The sequence below is a fragment of the Canis lupus genome, unplaced genomic scaffold (genome assembly GCF_011100685.1).
Source record: "Canis lupus familiaris isolate Mischka breed German Shepherd unplaced genomic scaffold, alternate assembly UU_Cfam_GSD_1.0 chrUn_S1586H1776, whole genome shotgun sequence".
NCBI classification, from domain to species: domain Eukaryota; kingdom Metazoa; phylum Chordata; class Mammalia; order Carnivora; family Canidae; genus Canis; species Canis lupus.
Genome location: NW_023330426.1, coordinates 50,860 through 56,221, shown reverse-complemented (window position 1 = coordinate 56,221; position 5,362 = coordinate 50,860). Strand labels below are relative to the sequence as shown.

Genomic DNA, 5,362 nt, shown 5'->3' with positions numbered 1-5,362 from the left:
AATTGGCACTAGTGGGAAATCCCACTTCCCTTTGGACGTGTTCTCTTGAGATGGATTTGTCGGATTCCTCGGAGAGCCAGGGGCAAAACAAATGGCGAGACGCCTGCTGCCCGCTCGGGCATTCGGGACACTGGGGACACTCAGACCAAGGGCGCTCAGGCCCGGCCCTCTTCCCGGGTTACCCGTGGTGATGAAGTTCGCAGATCATCTGCCTTCCAACACCAGCCCCAGCAGATAATGTTGGGGCGGCCCAGAGGAGCAGCCTCAAGGCCACCAAAGGACCCGCTGGAATCGCAGAACGCCCACGTCCCACCCCTTAGCCCTTTGGTGTGCCGTGTCAGAAAATCTGGGGGTGGAGCAGGGGACCAGCAATGGGAGTTGTCACACGCCTCCCCGGTGATCAAAACCACAATCGTACCAGTCAGATCTAGGCCCAGGAGCACAGGACGAAGCACTCACCGGGACGCTGTGACCAAAGAAGAGCACCCTCCTTGGCCACGGAAACGCGCGCGAGCCTCCGGAGCGGCCAAGAAGGTGCAGGCAGGACAAAGCCCCAGAGCTCTGAGTTCCCGCGGCTTCCTCCGGGAGGGGGACGGGGCGCTGGCGGTGGCAGTGGTGAGCGCCTCGTCGGCGTCGGGAAGGCGTCCATAGCGGATCCTCTCGGCAGCGCCTGCCTGGCAGCAGGCGTCCGAACACAGCCGTCTCGGGACACAGGCTGCCTTCCCAGACAGCCTCTCCTCTTGCAGAGGTTTGAAGACCACTCACGCGCTGCGTCTGCGAGGAGTTTAACTGCTGGGCTGGCCCCGAGGGCCGGCAGAGGCCCTGGAGCTCCTGGCAAGCGGCCCGAGGCAAAGGGAAACGCCGCCTCGTCCCCTTGCCTCCTGAGCTTGGCGAAAACCCCCGGGAGGCCGGCAACGGCCGGCACAGGCTCTCAGCCCGTCGACATCGCCTCGCTGAGCGAAGGGCCGATGGCTGCAGCACCGCCCGTGGCCAGGTCCTCTGGCAAGACCGTGCGTCCCCTCACTTCACACGCGCAAGTCCCCAGCTTCTGCCTTCGGCCGCGGCGGTCTCGGGCCAGACGCCAACGTGGAGGAGCTGCCGCTTGCAACATCCACTCGGATGCAGGCTTCCGGGCGTACGACTGACCCACGAGACCTTCACTCACCAGGCCTCTACCTGCACGCAACCCCCGGGGCCGTCACGTCCTTTCTGACAGGAGACCACAAAGCAGTGGTGGCTGCGCACTGCTGTGGCCTCAGGGGCACCTCGGACAAGACGCCGCCCCGCCCGGGAGGACACGGACCAGGCAGCACCTCTGCGTGCCGGGAAACCTCCACTCCATCCCGCTCAGGAGCACGGGTTCCGGGTCCCGGCTCTCCAGGTCCCACTCGGACGTCTGACACTTCTTTGTCCCGTGGCCCAAGCAAAGTCCTCTCAGACCCTCAGCTGCCAGCACGGCGGCGCGGGGCCTGGTTGCACACCTGGCCCCCGAAGAGAAACTGAAACGAGACGGAGGAGCGCCTCAGGACAACTCGTGGTCCACGGCACAGCAGCTCTCATTGCTCGTCCCCTCCCCACGTTTCAAACGTGCAAAAGGCCAAGGTCCACACGGACACACGGAGGCTCCCACACCCGCAGTACACCAGGGGGTCCCGCCATCCCCCTGCGCACAGACACGATGCACGCGCGCGTTTGAGAAACAACCCGACAGCTCAAGGGAGACGGCTTACCGTGCCACGGGCAATCCGCAGGGCCTTCGGCCATCCTGTAGCTGGAGGCACCACAGTAGGCGACGTGAGTCTTCCCATCATTCTAGGAGACCTCGGGGAGCATGGCGTACCCCTGCCGAGCCCTGCCCAGCCCTGCCGCCAACTGGCGGTGTGGCCTGAAGAAAATCAGGTGTTTGCGATCCTCGGTTCCCTTCTTGCAAGATGGTCACACGCTCATACCTTGCCCAGGCTCTGAAGCTGCAACGAGATGACAACTATCAGCATTACTCTGATGCCTGGTCCACCACACCCTAGCTCCCGCTACTTGGCACGTGACCAGACTCCAGACTCGGGGGAGAGCTCTCAACAGGGGACTGAGCTAAGCCCTAGCGGTCAAACTGCAATGGCCAACAGCGGCGGCACTGTTAAGAGCCCAGCGTCTTCTCAGAACTATACCATACATGCAGGGGCGGCTGGCCCCCACATGCCCACGGACCTGGAATGCATATCAGGAACCTGAGAATTCCCACCGGAATATTAGAAGAAAAAAAAAAAAGGGAGAGAGTGAGGGAGAGAGAGACAGAGGCAGAGAGAGAGAGAATGAGCGAGAGGCAAAGACAGAGACAGACAGAGAGAGAAAAGAACAGACGGTGTCCGCTGGTCCAGCCTCCAATACACACGACCGTTGTATTGGCTTCCCTGGAACTTAACACACCAGAGGACCGCTGGTTCCCACAGGGAGGCCCCTGTCACGACCACCCCGTGCTTCGGTACTGGGAGAGAGATGGCAAAACCTTCAGCCCACCTACCCCGACCTACCTAATCAGAAGGACGGAGGGATGGCTGGAGGCAACGTGGTTCTGCGAGAAGCCCTCCCAGGAGGCCTCGAGAGCCGAAGTTGGAGAAAACTACTCTCTGCATCGCTTCCTTTTGGGAATCTCAACATTCAACCCGCACGAGATTCGGCTTCAACGTTCCACTTTTTGAAGAAGGGCATCAGAAATGCCTTGATCAGGCCAGCACAAAGGGAGCAGGCTGCTAAAGAGGCCAGGACACCAAATTCAGAAGAGGCATGGCATGTACACGAACGGAACGGGGATAGCAGATACACGAAAGAAGGGTCGTTTGCATCAGCAAAGCCAGCAAGCGCAGCTGCTCTTCCTGAAGACTGTGGGTTCCGCTGCCACAGGGAACATGGGGACGGGGCGAAGGGACTGCCAAGTGCGCACGTGCTCACATATGCCCGGTGGGCACACCAGGTGAGGCACGGCCCACGGGACTGCCCCAGGAGCCCTGCACTCCACAGATCACTCTGCAGGGGGCAATCGGCCTGCTGAAAGGGGGCTAGGCCGTAGCTCTCGTAGCTTCACGTCAGATAGTCCAACAATATGGATGGAATTAGGATACCAGGTGTGGAAAACAAGGGATTACTGCAGAGCAAAGCCAAGGAGAAAAGGCATGGTTTCCAAACATTTTGCTTTCATCGGACACTGTTGCCTGCCAGCCTGTTTCGGAAAGAGGTCCAGGCAGCAGGCTCACGAAAGAGATTCCAACAGTATCAATGGATATGGTTTCCAAACGCAGGACACCAAAGGAGTCTGGAGCCCCAAAGGCAGGGGAGCATGCGGGCCCTCCCGGAAACCTGGTTTCATCCGCCACAGCGAACAGGGGGACGTGGAGAAAAGCCCTGAACGTAGGTCCACTGGTATTCTCACATCATCGCTGGTTGGCGGCTGGTCAGCAGGATCCAGGGGACTCCCGAGGAGGCAACAGAAAGAGCGACAGATGAGGCTGTTGTGAGAAATCAGCCTGCTTCGGAAAGAGGGCCCCGAGGCAGGCTCACGAGACCGATTTCAACAATATCAACGGAATTAGCATTCCAAAAAGAAGAAACCAAAGGACTCTGGGGCACCCAAGCCAAGGAGACCAGGCGGGGTTTCCCAGAACTCTGCTTTCATCAGCCACAGCGAACCTAGGCATAAGGAGACATGCCCTGAACGTAGGTACACTCGTCTTCTTACATCATTCCTGGTGGGATGGCTGGTCGGCAGGACCCACGGGACTTCCCAGGGGCACTAGAACGGGCCACAGTTCAGGCTGGGGCCAGGGAAAAGCCTGAGTACGAAGACGACAGGGAGCGGGCTCATGAGAGAGATTTCAACAATATCAATGGAATTAGGTTTCCACAGAAAAAAGCAAAAGAATCTGAAGCACCAAATCCAAGGAGAGCGCACAAGCTTTCCTAGACCTCTGTTTTCATCGGCCACAGTGAACTCGGGGATGGGGAGAAATGCCCTGACTGTACGGACAAGTTCATTTTCACATCATCCGTGGTGGGATGGCTGGTCAGCAGGACCCACGGGACTCCCCAGGAGGCACTGGAACGTCCCACAGATCAGGCTGGGGCTAGTAAGCAGCCTGCTCCCCAAGAGGGCCGGCATCAGCTCAAGAGAGGCTTTTCAACAATAGGCATGGATTTAGGATTCCAAACGGAAGGATCAAAAGGACTCTGGAGCACCAAAACCAAGGAGAGCATGAGAGCTTTCACCCAACTCTTGTTTCACGGGCCACAGCGAGCTGGGGGATGGGGGAAAATACCCTGAACGTAGGTACACTGGAATTGTCACATCATCCCTGGCGGGAAGGCTGGTGAGCAGGCCCCACTGGACTCCCCTGGGCGCACCAGAACGACCCACATACCAGGCAGGGACAGCAATCAGCTTCCTTCTGAACGAGGGCCCAGCAGCAGGCTCATGAGTGAGACTTCAACAATATCAATTGAATTAGGTTTCCAGACACAGGAAACCCAAAGGCTCTGGACCGACAGAGCCATGGAGAACACTCGGGTTATCCAATACACAATACACTGCTTCTACGGGACACAGTGACCCTGGGGGTAGGGAGAAATGCCCTGAACTGGGTACCCAAGTATTCTACCATCATCCCTGGTGGGATGGCTGGTGAGCAGGACCCACGGGACTCCCCCGGAGACAATGGACAGGCCCGTAGATCAGGCTTCGTCCAAGAATCAGCCAGGTTCTGAACGAAGGGACCAGGAGGCTCAGGAGATCGATTTCAACAATACCAATGGAATTATCATTCCAAACAGAGGAAACCAAAGGACTCTGGGGCACCCAAGCCAGGGAGAGCGTGCAGGCTTTCCCAGAACTCTGGTTTCACGGGCCACGGCGAGCAGGGGAACGGGGGTTAATACCCTGAACGTAGGTACACTAGAATTGTCACATCATCCCTGGTTGGTGGCTGGTCAGCAGGACACATGGGCCTCCCAAGGAGGCCACAGAAAGACCCACAGATCAGGCTGTTGTGAGTACTCAGCCTGCTTCGGAAAGAGGGCCCCGCAGCAGGCTCACGAGAGAGATTTCAACAATATCAAAGGAATGAGTTTTCCAAACAGAAGAAACCAAAGGACTCCTGAGAACCACAGCCAAGGGGAGCGTGCGAGCTTTCCCTATACCTTGGTTTCTTCAGCCACAGCGAACCTGGGAATGAGGAGACATGCCCTGAACGTAGGTACACTCGACTTGTTACATCATCCCTGGTGGGATGGCTGTTCGGCAGGACCCACGGGATTTCACAGGGGCACTAGAACGGCCACAGATCAGGCTGGGGCCAGGGAAAAGCCTGAGTACGAT

The 5,362-nt window shown here is 58.3% G+C and overlaps 1 long non-coding RNA gene across 1 annotated transcript; it reads right to left on the bottom strand.

The window, feature by feature from the left end:
- Positions 1-976: 976 nt before the first annotated feature.
- LOC119878406 lies at positions 977-4,778 on the bottom strand. The gene is made up of 3 exons (XR_005386835.1): positions 2,529-4,778; positions 1,731-1,967; positions 977-1,499 (listed from the first exon to the last, which is right to left on the bottom strand). It is a non-coding gene; the product is annotated as an uncharacterized LOC119878406 (long non-coding RNA).
- Positions 4,779-5,362: the final 584 nt, after the last annotated feature.